Source organism: Mustela lutreola, chromosome 1, assembly GCF_030435805.1.
Source record: "Mustela lutreola isolate mMusLut2 chromosome 1, mMusLut2.pri, whole genome shotgun sequence".
Lineage (NCBI taxonomy): Eukaryota > Metazoa > Chordata > Mammalia > Carnivora > Mustelidae > Mustela > Mustela lutreola.
This window is the reverse complement of record NC_081290.1, coordinates 212,586,309-212,603,971: the sequence shown is the minus strand read 5'-3', so window position 1 is coordinate 212,603,971 and position 17,663 is coordinate 212,586,309. Positions and strand designations below refer to the sequence as shown.

At 41.5% G+C, this 17,663-nt stretch overlaps 1 long non-coding RNA gene across 2 annotated transcripts; it reads right to left on the bottom strand.

The window, feature by feature from the left end:
- Positions 1–511: 511 nt before the first annotated feature.
- LOC131839095 (uncharacterized) lies at positions 512–12,799 on the bottom strand. 2 transcript variants are annotated; one of them, XR_009356792.1, is made up of 3 exons: positions 12,581–12,799; positions 5,837–5,933; positions 512–831 (listed from the first exon to the last, which is right to left on the bottom strand). It is a non-coding gene; the product is annotated as an uncharacterized LOC131839095 (long non-coding RNA). The 2 variants fall into 2 exon arrangements; XR_009356794.1 differs by lacking the exon at positions 512–831 and adding an exon at positions 4,392–5,584.
- Between the last annotated feature and the right edge of the window lie 4,864 nt (positions 12,800–17,663).

Sequence of the window (17,663 nt, the reverse complement as noted above, 5' to 3'; positions counted from 1 at the left end):
TTCTGCCCATTCCCTGCCACTTCTCCTTTTCCTCAATGCAGAGGAGGAAGATTACAGTTATATTTTAGCTATTTGATGCTATTTTTGAGATTAAAGGTGGGCCTATAGAACCATGATCAAACTGGAACAGTACATAGTAACTGTCTGATTTGCTGGTCATCTTGACGTTGTCTAAGCCATGAGACTTGTATTTCCTGAAAGGTGCTGCCTTTCACAGCCACAGCCAAGCAATGTTAAAATAAGTGAGTCCCCTCCAACCCGGTATGTACTATTTTCTGCAGCTATTATAATCTAACTTGATCGGTATGCATTTCATATCTGAAAACAGGGAGTGGTGGTGGGATAACTAGAAAGCCAAAATCAGTCCATCAGATTTATTGATGAATGAGAAAATAGAGAAATATACATTTACATACTTATTTTATAGCTTTTATTGATGTATCCAGCCATCATTTATACACCACATCCACCCACTCAGCCATTCATGTAATCAAAACATATTTTCACGTAATAGGTATCACGCCAGACTCTAGGCACAGAGGTGAAAAACGTGGTCCCTGTCCTCAAGGAGATGACAGGCTGGAAGCAGACACAAACGAAGCAATGATTTTCAGTGGCCTGATTAGAATCAGAGCACAGCATTCGAATGTATGAAGCATAATGGGAGCCCAGATGAGGGCTGTCAACTTCTGCTTGGGTGCTGAGAGTGAGCAGAGATCATGGAAAGTGTCCCTTGATTTCAAGATGTTTGAGTGAGTCCTTAAGTACGAAGAGGAGTTACCAGCACACTTTCGAAGCGATGTATTTAGGAGGAACTAGAATAGGCAGAGCCTGTTAAGTATGAGAGAATACGGTGAGTTAGAGGAATACTGTGTCATCCTGGACAAGACAACAAGGGCGTACTGGGGCAGGAGGGATGTGAGGGGGCTAGAGACCATTCTAGAGAGCAAATAAGGATCTGATTGCGAAAAGTCTTATAAATGAAGCTAAGAATTTTGGATTGTTTCCAAAAAGGGGGGAGAACCATCAAAGGCTTCCTTTTGGTTTGACCGGAGCAAATGTCAAAGAGGAGCCATGGCCTGCCTTTGCGGCTGCTTCCTCGTTTTGCAGATTTCTGAGCAGATAGGCATCGTAGATGTTCACTTCCCTGGGCTCATTTGCATGTCTGAAATCTAACGAAATGTAGTTAGTTCAGGTAATTCACTCCAGTGATTCTGATGGCACGGCACTGCCGGTGCTCCTCCAGGATCCAGGAAACAAGTCTTGCGGTCAAGTTCCGTCATTCCCTACATTTTCCTTCTGCCTCTTTGGGCACAGTCCCCCCCACCCCACCTGGTTTTAGCAACCCCTGATCTGTTCTCTATTGCCATATTTTGCTTTTTGCTAAAACATCATAAATAAAACTGAGCACTAGGTAGACTTTCAATCTGGCTTCTTTGGCTTAGCATATTGCATTTGGCCCACTTCAATATTATTGCACGGATCAGTAGTTCCTTTAAAAATTTTATTTAAATTCGAGTGCCTGTGTGGTTCAGTTGGTTGGGAGACTGCCTTTGGCTTGGGTCATGATCCCAGGGTCCCCGGATCGAGTCCCACATCGGGGTCCCAGCTTCATGCAGAATCTGCTTCTCCCTCTGACCTTCCCCCCCACGTCATGCTCTCTCTCTCACTCATTTCAAATAAATAAATAAAATCTTAAAAAAATTATTTTATTTAAATTCAATTAATTAACATATACTGTATTATTAGTTGCAGAGGTCGAGTTTAGGGCTTCATCAGTTGCATACAACACCTACTGCTCAGTCCATCACATGCCCTCCTTAATGCCCATCACCCAGTAACCCTATCCCTCCACCCTCTTCCCCCCCAGCAACCCTCGGTTTGTTTCCTAGAGTTCAGAGTCTTTTATGGTTTGTCTCCCTCTGATTTCATCTTATTTTATTTAAATAGTTCCTTTTTATTGCTGAAGAGCATTCCATTAAATCTTTGCATATTCTGTGTATGTGCTCTTTACCTTTGTGTGTGTGTGTGTTGGATAGACTTTCTATTTTAGGTTTTTTTTTAAGATTTTATTTATTTATTTTAGAAAGAGAGAGAGAGGGGGAGAAGCAGACTCCACGCTGAGCAGAGTCCCACATGGGGCTGATCCAAGGACCTTAAGATCCTGACCTGAGCTGAAGGCAGACACTTAATGACTGAGCCACCCAGGCGCCCCAACTTTCTGATTTAGAGCAGTTTTAGTTTCACAGAAAAATTGAGAGATTTCCCAGGTGTCCCCTCACCCTCATTGTCAATATCCCCCACCGAGTGATACATTTGTTGCAACTGATAAGCCTGCACTGATGCACTGATAATCACCCAGTTTGTTTACATTAGGGTTCACTTTTGGTGTTGTACATTTTATGAGTCTGGACAAATGTCTAATGACGTGTATGCACCATTACAGTTTCATAGAGTAGTTTCACTGCCTTAAAAATCCTCTGTGCTTCACCTCTTCAGCCCCGATCCCTCAAGCTCCCGGCAACCGCTGATCTTTCTACTGTCTCCATAGTTTGGCTTTCTAATAATATCATATGGTCAGAATCATAGAGTATTAGCCTTTTCAGATTGGCTTCTTTCATTTACTAATATGCATTTAAGATTCTTCTACGTTTTTTAATGGCTTGAGAGCCCAATTCTTTTTAGCACAGAATAATATTCCATTGTCTGGATAGACCATGGTTTCTCTATCTACTCACCTACCAAAGGACATCTTGATTGCTTCTGAATATGAGTAAGACTGCGATAAACATCCATATACAGCTTTTGAGAATATAAGTGTTCAACTCCTTTGGGTAAATACTAAGGGACTCAATTGTTGGATTATATGGTAAGAGGTGGGTTATTTAAATTTGTCCCTCGAACTGTTACCACTTATTCATAATCTCCCAGTTAAAAATAAGTAGAAATAATAATAATTATTATTATTATTTTAAGAGCGTGAGAGAAAAAGCATGCAAGTGGGGTGGCGGAGGGGAAGAGGCAAAGTGAGAGAGGGAATCTTAAGCAGTCTCCATGCCCAGCGCAGAGTCTGATATGGGGCTCAGTATCATGAAAGATACTGAGGGGTCAGGACCCTGAGATCTTGACCAGAGTTGAAATCAAGAGTCTGAGGCTTAACTGACTGAGCCACGTGGATGCCCCAAGAAATGATTTTATTGTAGCCTTAATAACTACAACTACATTCTTCTTCTTTGTTGTTGTTATTTAAAGGCCTGACAATACTGTCCTTTTTCTTGATGTACTGGAAAGAACATGGTTCAAGATACTCCTGTCTGGGAGACAAACATGGCCTGTGGGCCAACTCTGTGTGGGACCATTCTTGGCTTTAAGTCAGTACTACTGTCTGGGGCAGGACACTTAGTAGACAACTCCCTACTAATAGCCAGGCAAGTCCTGTTATTCATTTACTGAGAAGGACTGATATGGTATTAAGATCATTAGTTCATATAGTACTGGCAGCTTTGCTCTTGAATTCTTATTCCTTTTTTTTTTTTTTTTTAAGATTTTATTTATTTGCCAGAGACAGAGGGAGAGCGAGCGAGTGAGCACAGGCAGACAGAGAGGCAAGCAGAGGCAGAGGGAGAAGCAGGCTCCCTGCCGAGCAAGGAGCCCGATGTGGGACTCGATTCTAGGACCCTGAGATCATGACCTGAGCTGAAGGCAGCCGCTTAACCAACTGAGCCACCCAGGCGTCCCTTGAATTCTTATTCTGTAAAGCAAATCAGCGAGACTGATGATAGACTACTTACTTTATTTTCACTTAGCCGTGTATCTGTTTGAGTCTTCAGGGCATAAACACTTTGCCTGCACTATTTTTGTCCGGCTGGCAGAAAGGGCTACTTAAGATGGCGAAAGTTCCCTCCACAAGACCTGAGCTGGGACAGGAGAACAAAGACCCAAGCAGGAATCTGAAAACCTTCCTGCCCGGGGCTCCCACGGACCAATGGGACCCTGACAAGCAGGAACCTGAGACCCCCGCCCCAGGCTCCTGTGGACCAATGGGATCCCCACGAGCTGGCGAGATATCTGAATAAGGGAAACTTCCAAAAGACCCCTGAGCTTCCTCCCAGACTCCTTAAAAGCCCCTTCCTCCCTGCCTTGGGCGCGACTTCCACCACTCTGCTTTCCAGAATCGCGGAACCTCGCCTGAGGGTGCCCACCTCCTCCCGGCACTACTTTCCTGGCTCCCCTTCTCCTGAGCCCTGAAACTTCGCGGGAGAGTGTTTTTAATAAATCTTGCCTTGCACCCACTTTGCCTGGTGGTGTGTTTATCTCGCCGGAAAAACTTTACAATTTTCTGAGTCACACTTTTATTTTTTTAAAAAGATTTTTATTTATTTATTTGACACACAGAGATCCACAAGTAGGCAGAGAGGCAGGCAGAGAGCGGGGAAAGGGGTGCAGGTTCCCTGCTGAGCAGAGAGCCAGATGCAGGACTCTATCCCAGGACCCCAAGATCATGACCTGAGCTGAAGGCAGAGGCTTTAATCCACTGAGCCACCAAGGCGCCCCTCTGAGTCACACTTTTAAGTGAGCTTCTGTTTATCATGCTCCATACATACCTGAACAAAGAATCCGTAGTAAGGCAGATACAGTCTTAAAAATTTCAATAACAGATCCATTTGCTTCTTTCCTTTTATACCTTACTGTATTGTATTTACCAGTCTTAACACATAAATTCCTCTTGGAAAAAGAAACGAATGTCTCTGCTCATTACATCTGCCTTATTCTAGTTGAAAGCATTTTACTTGCCAGCAGTCCTCTAGAATGAGTAATAAAGTTCTAAACTTTTTTTTTATGATTTCATAATAAATAAAATAATTGAAAATATTATAGAGTACTCCTGGAAATTAGTCATACCCAATTCCTTCTCTAAAGGTTTAACAAAGTCCTTTATGGCCTAGTAATTCCATAAGCATGTAGCATACATCATAAACCAGAAACCACAATTATTTAGACATCAGTTTTGGCAGACCTGCTGTTCTGCTTGAAATTCCATTTACATTCTTTTGGGATTATGGGTGTAATGTCTTGCTTTATTTATTATGTATGCTAGTCCTGGACTAGACTCTGAGCAGTGAGCAAGTTGAACTAAGTAAGCAAGATACAGCTTTCCGTGTGTCATAATGCACGAGAGTGAATGATTTTTTGTCTTAATGTTAGTAATCTGCTTTCATACTTGCCGAAATTGCTGAGTCATTTGGGAAAAAATGTTAAAGAGTTGGAATGCAAATTCTTTACAACAACAACAACAACAACAAAAGTGAAGCAATGGAACAGTATTAATCAGAGAAGAAAAAGCAATGGAGAGTTTCCTCCTCGTCTTCAAGCATCTTCAATCATCTAACAAATAATTTTGCGAGACGCCGGGACCAGAGTAGTTGCTGGGGATAAAGTATCAAGCATACAAAGTTCATGTTCTCTTGGTGGAACCATATGGAGGGAACGGAAAGTGTACAAGTTACACAATAAATAAAATAATTTTCTATAGCACCTGAAGGCTCAGGATGTTCAGGATGATATCCAGCGTCTTTTCTGTTTCCTGGAACCCAAAGAGAAAACAGGTTTTGCACCATAGAATAGGAAAGAAATTCCTATTGCAGGGAGAGTAGGTAGGGGTTGCCCTAAGAGGGCAAAGCTGCAAACAGAAGGTGAATTTTACTGAACCTGCTATGTAGCCATCTAAGCCGGATACTTTCCTACATCTGTGAGAGTCTGCATTTTACAATCACAACACGCCCTGTGAGTTAACTTTTATGACCCCCATTTTGCAGATAACAAAGCGGCCACTTACTTGCTTAGGGCTGCACATCTCATCGCTGCTGGGCTGGGGTTGATGCTCTTGGACTCTAAGGAAGGCCACTTGTTTTCACAGTGCACGGTCTTGAGTGCTGGGAGATGGAATATTGCCATTCTCAATCTTTCAGCTTGTGTGTAAGAGTCCTTAAGTAGCTTCTTGCTCAAAAGTAAAGAAAGAGACTAAGTCTCACACCTGTTTTTTTTTTTTTTAAGGAGGAGAGTCTAGTTTTTAATAGGACTTAGTGTGAGATACCACTGTATAAAACAGATAAAGCAGACCAACCCTGCTAGATTCGGGGTGCACTGTTAAGAGCTCACCCCCGTTTTGATGAATCTCCCTCAGTGAAGCTCCACTGTGATTCAGGAACTTTCTCCTAGCCTAGTGGTGGACTTTTTAGAACAGTTACTAAGAAACAAAGCGAATAAAGCCAAGTACTGATAGGAGGGCAACAAAGAGGAAACAGAAAGGGGTAGGTCACGAGACTCAACTCATCCCCTCAGGGTGGAAATCTTTAGATATTCATTTAAAAAGGGGATGAATAAGGGTGCCTGACTGGCTCAGTTGGAGGAGCATGTGACTCTTGATATCAGGGTCATGGGTGAAGGGTTGCTAAAATAAATAAATAAGTAAATTTTAAAAAATGGGAAGAATAAAATGGATATCTATGGGGTTAAAACAATTTAATACAGCACTACCTAATGTTGGGTGGGACAAAGGGACTCCCTACTGCTTTTCCAACATTAAAAGGCCCCAAACAGGGGCGCCTGGGTGGCTCAGTGGGTTAAGCCGCTGCCTTCGGCTCAGGTCATGATCTCAGGGTCCTGGGATCGAGTCCCGCATCGGGCTCTCTGCTCAGCAGGGAGCCTGCTTCCTCCTCTCTCTCTCTCTGCCTGCCTCTCTGCCTACTTGTAATCTCTGTCAAATAAATAAATAAATCTTTAAAAAAAAAAAAAAAAAAAAAAAAAAGGCCCCAAACAAGTCTACTCTATTTACCCCTGTTTGGAGAAACTCAGGAAGTTAAAAGGTGGGGATTGCAAGGAGGAAACTTGATCAGTAATACCCCAGGGCAACAGGCCAATTAATCAAGTTAAAGAGTCACCAAAGGGCCTGGGCCCTTTGTTCAACTTCCAGCTGGGAACCCAAAGCCTTTTGCACCACAGGGTCAGGGGAGTGGAGAAGTTCCCAGGATTCTCTGATTCAGGAGTCCCACAGACTATGGTACCAAAACCCACTGGTGAGGCCCTCACTCAGGGTATAATTAGTTGTTTGTTTGTTTGTTTGTTTTAAAAGATTTCATTCATTTGAGAGAGAGAGAGAGCATAAGCATGAAAGGGGGAAGGGGCAGAGGGAGAAGCCGGCTCCCTGATGAGCAGAGGGCCTGATGTGGGACCCGATCCCGGACTCCAGGATCATGACCCAAGCCGAAGGCAGTTGCTTAACCAACTGAACCACCCACGTGCCCAGGGTACAATTTTGAGAGCATGTAAAGAAAGGGTCTGTAAAATGAAAACTAGAATGTTGAACCAGGCTTTATGTGAAGTAACTATCTTATTGCTGATCTTAGGAGGAAATTATCCAGTTTTTTTTTTTTTTTTAAGATTTTATTTATTTATTTGACAGGCAGAGATCCCAAGTAGGCAGAGAGGCAGGCAGAGAGCGTGAGGAGGAAGCAGGCTCCCTGCTCAATGTGGGGCTCAATCCCAGGACCCTGAGATCATGACCTGAGCCGAAGGCAGAGACTTTAACCCACTGAGCCACCCAGGTGCCCCAATAACCAGTGTTTTGCCATGAAGTATAATGTTTGCTATAGTATTTCGCATAAAAGCCCTTAATCAGATTGGGAAATTTTCCTTCTACTATTAGTTTGTTGAGTGTGTTTTTGTCATAGAAGGGTTCCAGATTTTATCAAATACTGTATTTTTTCCATCTGTTGAGGTAAGCATAGGTTTTCTTATTATTTTATTATATTATTTATTTTATTAATATGGTATATTATGTTAATTGATTTTTTGGATGTTAAACCAATTTTACATTCCTGGAATAAATTCCACTTAGTCATGTGTATATTTCTTTTTATTTGTTGCTGGGTTTAATTTGCTATATTTTTCTTGAGGATTTCTGTGTCTATACTCAGGTATTGGCTTTTCTATCCCTGTGATATCTTTGTCTGGTTTTGGTGTCGGATTAATACTGGCCTCGTAGAACGAGTTGGATAGTGTTCCCTCCTCTTCTTTTTGGAAGTTGTTTGTAAATAATCATTATTAATTCTTTAAATATTTGGTAGAGTTCATCAGTGAAGCTATTTATCCTAGCTTTTTGGGGGGGGGAGAGGATAGTTTTTGGTTACTGATTGATTCAGTCTTTTATCTTGTTATAGATATATTCATACTGCCTCGAGTGGGTTTAGTTACTTCATCTTTCTATGAATTTGTCTATTTTGTCTAAGTTATCTAATTTCTTGGCAAATAATTGTTCATAATATTCTTTTTTTTTTTTTTAAAGATTTTATTTATTTATTTGACAGAGATCACAAGTAGGCAGAGAGGCAGGCAGAGAGAGAGGAGGAAGCAAGCTCTCCGCGGAGCAGACAACCCGATGTGGGGCTCGATCCCAGGACCCTGGGATCATGCCCTGAGCCGAAGGCAGAGGCTTCAACCCACTGAGCCACTCAGGCGCCCCCATAATATTCTTTTATAAATCTCTTTATTTCTCTGTGGTCAGTCATAATGTTCCCTCTTTTATTGCTGATCCTAGTAATTTGTCTTATCTCTTCCTTCCTTCCTCCCTCTCTCTCTGTGAGTCTAGGTGAAGATTTGTTAGTTTTGTTGCTCTCTCAAAGGACCAAGTTTGATTTAGTAAATTTCATGTATTGCTTGTATATTCCCTTTATTTCATTAATTTCCCCTCTAACCTTACTTTTTCCTTCTTTGTGCTTATTTCTGGTTTAGTTTGCTTCTCTTTTTCCTTTGATGTAAGGTGAAAGTTTAGGTAATTGTTTTGAGATGTTTATTTTATTTTTTTATTATTATTCTTTATTATGTTATGTTAGTCACCATACAGTAAGATATATTTCTCTCTCTCTCTCTTTCTTTTTAAAAGATTTTATTTATTTATTTGACAGAGAGAGAGAGAGAGGGAGAGAGAGACAGAGATCACAAGTAGGCTAAGAGGCAGGTGGGGGGGGGGGGCGGGGGCAGGCTCCCCGCTGAGCAGAGAGCCAGATGCGGGGCTCTATCCCATCATGACCTGAGCTAAGGCAGAGGCTTGAACCACTGAACCACCCAGGTGCCCCTGTTTCTCTTTTTTTAATGCATACATTTACAGCTACAGATTTCCCTCTCACTGCTTTAGTAGCATCCCATAAAATTTGCTATGTTGTGTTTTCATTTTCATTAATCTCAAGTATTTTCTAATTTCCTTTTGATGTCTTCTTTGATCCTGGTTTCATAGAAATATGTTGTTTAATTTCCACCTATTTGTGAGTTTCTTGAATTTCTTTCAGTTACAGATAAATTTCTAATTCCATGCCACTGTGATAAGAGAACATACTTTGTATCATTTCTATCATTTTTAATTTTTAAAGGTTTGTGGCCTAGCAGTGGTTTATCCTGAAGAATGAATGTCCCGTATGCATTTGAGAAGAATGTATATTCTGCTACTGTTGGGTGAAGTGTTTTGTAAATGACTGTTAGTTTATCCTGTTGGTTCATAGTATTATTCGTGTCCTCTTTTTTTTTTTTTTTTTTTTAAGATTTTATTTATTTATTTGTCAGAGAGAGAGTGAGAGCGAGCACAGGCAGACAGAGTGGAAGGCAGAGGCAGAGGGAGAAGCAGGCTCCCTGCGGAGCAAGGAGCCCGATGTGGGACTCGATCCCAGGACGCTGGGATCATGACCTGAGCCGAAGGCAGCTGCTTAACCAACTGAGCCACCCAGGCGTCCCCGTGTCCTCTTTTTTTGTTATTGTTGACCTTCTACCTAGTTGTCTTATCCATTACCGAAAGTGGGATTTTGAAGTCTCCAACTATTGTGCTTATATTGTCTATTTCTCTCTTAATTTCTGTCAGTTTTGTTTTCATGTATTTGGTACTTGGTCATTAGATGCATATGTGTTTGTAATTATTTTATTTTTCTGGTGGATTAATCCTTTTATCAGCATAGAATGTCCCTGTTATCCCTATGCATATTTTTTTAAAAGTCTCTTTTGTCCACTCCAGCTTTTTTTTTTTTTCAGTTGCTTTTTGTCTGGGATGTCTTTTCCCATCCCTGTAACTTTAATCTATTTGTAATTAAATCTGAAGTGTGTCAGCTATAGACAGCATAGTTGGTTCTTGTTTGGTTTTCAGTCTTACAATGTACACTTTGATTCACTTGTTTAATTTATATTTACATTTAATGTGAATACTGATACAGTTGAATTTATGATGCCATTTTACCTTTTGTGTTCTGTTTCTTGTGTACTTTCCTTCATCTTTTACTGACTCCTTTTTTATTAAGTAGATGTTTTATACTATAATTTTAAATTATTTAATGGTATTTTATTATGTTTCTGAATTATTCTATTTTTTTAAATTATTTTTTTATTTGAGAGAGAGAGAGCAAGTGAGCATAGTGGAGATAGGGGCAGAGGCAGAGGGAGAAGCTGACTCCCTGCTGAGCAGGAATCCTGATGTGGCGCTCAATCCCAGGACCCTGAGATCACCACCTGACCCCAAAGCAGGTGCCCAAACAGCTGAGCCATCCAGGCACCCCTGAATTATTTTCCAAGTAGCTTTTTTTGTCATTTTTATTACAGGCATTTTAAAGCTTTTTTTTCTTTTTATCATCTATAATATGTATTTATGTTACGTATTTATATAGAATTTTGATTATGTTATGTTCTGTGTCTCACAATTTCAATATTGAAATTTTTAAAAAAGATTCTGTTTTTATTTATTTGGTAGACAGAGATCACAAGTAGGCAGAGGGGCAGGCAGAGAGAGAGAGAGGAGGAAGCAGGCTCCCTGCTGAGCAGAGAGCCCGATGTGGGGTTCGATCCCAGAACCCTGGGATCATGACCCAAGCCAAAGGCAGAGGCTTTAACCCACTGGGCCACCCAGGCGCCCCTCAATATTGAATTTTTATGGGCTTCTTCTTACTAAATTTTCCTTCTGCTGATTCTCCTAGTTTTTTTTTTTTTTCCTATTTGTACTTATTCATTTCTTGCTATAAGTTGCTCTTTTTTGTTATGAAATTTTTTGTGTAAATTCTTCGACACCTAGGTTAAATATAGATTTCGCTAGGGATTTTTGTTTCTTTCTTCCAATTTTTGGGTTATCACAAATCCAGGGCCACTATAAAATGAAACCATTGCTTGGGGTTATTTTGGCGCAAATAGTAAAGCAAATTTAGACTATAAATGACAGATGGGTTAACTCATGATTGTAAATTCCCCCAAAACAGTTGTTTGCTCCTTTTTCTTTTCTGTCTCAAATAAAATTTTCTTAAAAAAAAAACCTCTTCTACTAGAGGGTAGAGCAGATTTTATTTTGTTTCACTCTTATTCTGAGAATATGAATTTTGCTTTCTCAGATTTTCAGGGAGGGGATATCTCACATGCTCCCCACATGAATAAGCTCTGGGCATCATTTCCCGTCTGTTACAACTCATGAGCCTGAGAAAACCACAGCTAAGATTTTTCTAGATTTGGCAAATGCCCTAAGGTTAAAACCAACAGTTCTCTCTGGATTATTGCCCACATTTATGTTTTTGGGCCAAATGATTATTCTCTTGATAGTTGTACTGTACTTTTTGATTTTTTTTACATTTTATCAATTATTTTTCATGGAAGAGGCAACTTAAAAATCAAGTCAACTGTGTTACTAGACATGGAATCCCATTTATTTTTTTCACTATTTTTCACTCCTATTCTTTTTTTTTTTTTTTTCCCCCACTCTATTTTTTCACTCCTGTTCTTTCATCTGGGACCAGGACAGGTCCTGGAATACAGGCTACTTTGTGTCTTCAGTAGTAAGCCAGTGCTGGTTTGTGAACTATTTGTTATCAAGATACAGACGGGAATGGAAAGTGAGTATGAACAACTAAACCTCTACCTTATCTTGTCCCAGACTGGTAATAGCCCTCCCCCCACAAAAAAGAGCATTTATATCATGTCAGTGGATCTGCTCTTCATGGGCCAGAGATGAGTAGGATAACTTCTAAACAAGAAATTCTTTTTAGACTTTTGCCAGGACCACATAGAAACCGAAGTGTTATGGATACTCTCTCCAGAAATATGTGCACATAAAGTGAAATAAAAAGTTGATATAAATTATCAGTGTATATATATACTATTCTCTGAAATCTTACAAATCTTGTTCTTTTAATCTTAGCAACAAAGGCAAGGAGATTCTGAGTAATTGTTTCATGATTCACCTTATTTGCCACTCACTTATTTGTGAGTGTAAACCAGAGTGGACAAAAGAGGGGGCCCCATAAGAGACTATCAAGGGAATAAGTTGAAAGATGTCATTTGTTAGTCGCTCATTCGTCCAGTCACACCAAAGTGCCTACAGTGTACCAGATCAGGTTCTAGATCTCAGATCATTACTCCCAAAATTAGAATTGACCATTCTTTTTTCTATTGCCTACCTCCAAGTTCCAGTTCTGGAACCTGTACCCAGCTTCCACATTAGAATCCCACACTGACAGTCTAGGTAGGAAGCAGAGCCCACTTTCCTCCCTAAGAGAGGAAAACTCACCTTCCCAAACATTCTTGTGTAGAAGAGAGCACGAAGTTCCAGTATTCTGGTGGTCCTGAGTCAGAGGCTGGCACGTGGTCAGCAAACCTTACCATCAGCTCCAGTGTCCGGCATCACAGGAGTCAGTGCTGTGGACAATGACGTTTGTGTTCAGCACCAAGGGCTTCTTAGAAATTTGGAATCACATAGGGTGTGATTCTGGATTCTGTTCCTAGCTGTGTAGCCTCAAGCCTGTTCTGTGGAGTTCCTGAAATGAAACAAGATGTGTATATGTATGTATGCATGCCTTCTTTCCTTCTTCCTTCCTTCCTTTCCCTAACCACCCCCCTCTTCCTTCCTTCCTTCCTTTCTTTATCTCTTTCTCTCTTTCAACTCAATTAGAACAACTTGGAATTAGAACAACTTGGAAACACCAAGAACTGAAAAGAGAAATTGATGTAAGATATAGTCTCAGCAGGGTTTCAGAGATTTGTTTTTCAGTTTTATTGAGATGCAGTTGACATAGAACATTGGATAAGTTTCAGATGTATGCCTGTTTAAAAAAATGTACACCTGTTGATTTGATATACTTATATATTGCAAAATGATCGCTGTCCCAAGGTTAACTACACCTGCAAGTTACATAATTACCATTTCTTTTTTTGTGGTGAGTACATTTAAGATCCACTCTCTTGGCCACTCAGACATTTTCTTTATGTTGAGTGGCTAATTTCTTCCTAAATCTTCCACCTGGCTGTACTCTGTTAGAGAAAACAACATGTATCACTCTCTTGACTTTTTGTTCACAGGAAAAAAATAACATTGAAATGTGGACTTAAGTCCTATCACCACTCTGAGGGCTCTGCCAAAATTGCCCCTCAGCGATAGAACTTATATTCCACAAGGCTGGCAGTGTTTACCTGTTTTGTTTTGTTTTTTCCACTGAGGTTTCCTATATCAAAGAGAGTCTGTCATATATCTGCCACACAACAAATATCAGTTGAATGAATAATCAGTATAGAACACCTCCCTGCTCTAGAGATAATATCTTTATTAATGCAACCTTAAGGCCAAATGCTGTTTTGTGGCAGCCACAGCACCCATTCACTTACTTTGCCTTCCAAGTGCTCTCTCCTTCCCTCTGTTAGACTCCTCCCTACACACCAACCCTCCTGTACCACACAGGATTACATTTCTTTCTTCAGAAAAGATGACCGTAGGCTATGGGTCCTATTTTCTAACCAACTGTGAATCTAAATTAAACTCTTTCTTATAAACCCATGAGTTTGGGCCCCTGGCTAGCTCAATCGCTTAAGCGTCTACCTTTGGCTCAGGTCATGATTCCAGGATCCTGGGATCAAGCTCCACCCACATCAGGCTCCCTGTTCAGTGGGGAGTTTGTTTCTCCCTTCCTTGTGTTCTTTTTCTCTCTCTCTCTGCTGAATACATAAAATCTTAAAAAAAAAAAAAATTCATGAGTTTGCATGAGAGCCAGCACTTGAATAACTGGAGGGAAGGGCAGAGGAAGGGGGCAAGCTGCCGAGAAGGTAGCAACCCAAGAGGAAGTCAATTAAGATGAAAACTGTTGGATCCCTCCTTTCTACTAATTTCTGAATCTGATTATTAAAAAAAAAAAAAAAGGTTGGTAAAAATGGAGCAAATAACCCAGGACTTAGCCCTGGAAGGAAGGCAAGACCTGGATGAATGTGAAAATGAGTCTCTTGAAGCTACAAGAGGCCTGTGGGCAGGGGTTCCCTGGGATTGGTAAGAACAATCACAGGCAGAATGACTCCTCCTGCTGTGAGAGATGGGGGAAGCCCCGAGGAATTGAGGCCAGAACTCTACACACGAAAAAGAAGAGGCAGAATCCAAAAGAACCCACAGAAGCAAAATATAAAGACACAAAGAGAGGCTGAGGGCTGGACCCAGGCCTGAACATAGGCTGACCGAGCTACACGAACCTCTTGCTGCTCAGGGACCTGGAAACAGGATAGGATCCCCATGATGTCCTAGTCCTTCTGATCAAGGTCCTAGTGGGACAAGGTTCTATTGGAGGGACAGGGACGAAGAAGCAGAGAAGATGACCCTGCCCAAGAGTGACCGTGGGGAAAGCCCACTCAGCCTTGTCCATGGCCTTGTCCAGGCTAGGCTCCCTTCAGCCTCTCCTGTCCCCACTGGCAACACAGCACCTCCAACATGCAGATTCTGGAAGGTTCTCAGTGCTTCCCCTTACTTCCTGTCTCAAACTTTATGAATCTTCTCCTTTATTAACCCATCAACCGCATGTAATAAGAAGTAGAAAAAAGAAACTCATATCAGACCTTTATTTTAAGGATTTTATTGATTTATTTGAGAGAGAGAATGAGAGAGAGCACATGAGAGGGGAAGGTCAGGGGAGAAGCAGACTCCCCACTGAGCAGAAAGCCCAAAGCAGGGCTCAATCCTGGGACTCCAGTCTTATGACTTGAGCTGAAGGCAGTCACTTAAACAGCTGAGCCACCCAGGCACCCATTGGATTTTTATTTTAAATAGGGAAGTAGGACATTACTATTTAGTGGGACATGAAGTAAAAACGGGGAGGGAGACAGCATGGCTTTTCTTCTGCTGGAACCAGAAAGCTGATGAGGGAAGAAACATGCAGGTCAATGTGGGGAGGGGGTCCTCGTGGGCAGAGGTGGGCCAGTCTCCCTAGCTCCTTGCATCATGCTAATAGGAACACAGACATGTCCAGATGCCAGTGGCAAAAAGAGAAGCCAGGGGATCTGGAAGTCATGTGCTGGGAGTAGGAACAAATCTTGCATCACCAGCCTGACACAAGGCCGCTGTCTCATACTGTAGGAAAAAATAATCACAAACGAATTCAGGTTGGTCACACAAGGGTTTTGTTCTTGTTTTAAAGAATTATTTATTTATTTGTCAGAGAGAGAGGAAGAGAGAACGTGCTAATGCACCCAAGCAGGGAGAGCAGAGGTAGAAGCAGGCTTCCCGCTGAGCAGAGAGCCAGCCTGATGCTGGGCTCAATCCCAGGACTCGGGATCATGACCTGACCTGAAGGTAGATGCTTAAATGACTGAGCTACCCAGGCATCCCGGTCACACAAGTGTTGACATGCTCAGCAGTCCATTAAATGCCCAAAATGTCCCACTCAAAAGAATCTCCATGACACCATTGTGTCCCCTCTGTCCAAACCCCTCCCATACCCCGGGCCCTCCAGGGTCTCACCTTTAGGAACCCTAGAGAACCATCAGAGCCCTAGGCACTGTCACTGCCTGGATTAGAACAAAAATGGGATGTGGTCCAACCTCAGAGCGGTAACTAAAGGAGGAACCATGGGGTGGGCGAGCCTCCCCCACCTTACCCTGACCATGGGCGTAAGGGTCTCAGGGATCAACCTCCTGACCCAAACTCGCTTGCAGCTGAGCATCAAGCCCCTTCCTTTTTTCCTGTGGGAAGACAACACCATGTAAGAGCCCAGGGAGAAGACTGGACAAGGAGAGCCTAGACATCCCCCAGCCCTGGACCAGAGGCTCTTGGCACACTTAGGACCTTAGTTTTGCATGTTTAGGGATCCATCTTGTTCCATGAAGGATGGCGTATGTTACCAGCTGCACAAGTGTCTCAGCCTGCTTTCTCTTTGAAGTTTCTTTAATGGTTATCCTACACCCATCCCATAGCTGTATTTGTGTTTCGCAGTCCTGCCCTGAGTCTTCAGTCACAGAAGAATTTTAAGGCTCTCTGGGACTCCTTTCACTTATACTATCTTTTCCCCTTTTACTGAAAACTTGGGGTATTTATGTAAATCTAGTTTTCTCCTAAAAACTCTCTTCAGAGTCCAGCCTCTGACTTTGAAGTCAAAGTACTGCCTGATTCCAAAGCTACGACCTCATTTTAATTTTTTTTTGCAACAGCACCCCATTCCCAGACACCAAATCCTGTAATAGTTACCTACGACTGTGTAACAAATTATTTTTTAAAAAGACAACTTGAAACAGTGAACATTTATTGTCTCAATCCATTTCTGAGGTTCTGAATTCTAAGAACAGTCTAGCTGGGTATTTCTGGCTAGAGGTTTCTCATTGGGTTACTATCAACAGGTTGGCTGGAATTGCAATGATGAGGGGGCTTGACCAGGGCTAACGGATGTGTGCTCAAGCTCACACATGGGGCTGTTGGCTGGAAGCTTTGGTTCCTTGCTGGCCTCTTAGCTGGAAGCCCTGGCCTTGGACTACATCTTTATGACATGGCGCGTGGCTTCTTCAAAAACACAGGAGCAAAAAGAAGAGAGCAAAAGACCACAGACCCTTTTATGACCTAATCTCTAAAGTCACGCAACATGGCGTCCACTTTATTCGTTAGAAGTGAGTCACTGAATACAGTCCACACCCAAGAGGAAAGGAAGTAGTTGGACCCCTGGAAAGGAGGAAAATTAGAGTTTGCAAACATTTTCAAACTACCACACCCTATACATAAGGTATTATTATCTCCTGCTGCTTTCAGATTTTTTTCCCTATCCTATTCCATCAGTTGAAGAGAGATGTGCCTGGGTGGTCTTCTTGGTGGTCTCTTTCGGTGTATTGAGCATCTTGGATCTGTGTGTTAAAATTGGGGCCTTCTAAATGTGATTTCTTCAAACTTTTTTTTCTGCTCTTTTCCTTCCTCCTTATTTTTGAACTCTGAATGATTGTCTATTGCCTATTATTGCCTTTTATGTATTCTTCCATGGGTTTCTAAGGATTTATTTTTCATTCCCTTTTCCTCTCTGGTGTGTGTGTGTGTGTGTGTGTGTGTGTGTGTGTGTTTTGGATTGGGTAATTTCTGTGGACTTCTATTCAACCTTACTGCTTTCCCAAGATCATCTTTTGCGCTCGTCCACTGGATTTTTATTTCAGTTTGAGAATTTTTATTTGGTCCTTTTTATACTTTTCATTTCTTCATTCAGATTTCCTGCCTGTTCACTCTTTAATACCAAGATTTCCTTTAATTCCTTCAACATGTTTTCATTCAATTCTTTGAATTTTTTAGATCCATGTGGGAGTCTCTGAATGCTGAATCCAATATTGGGACATGCTGGGAATACTTTTTTTTTTTTTCTGGTAATACATTT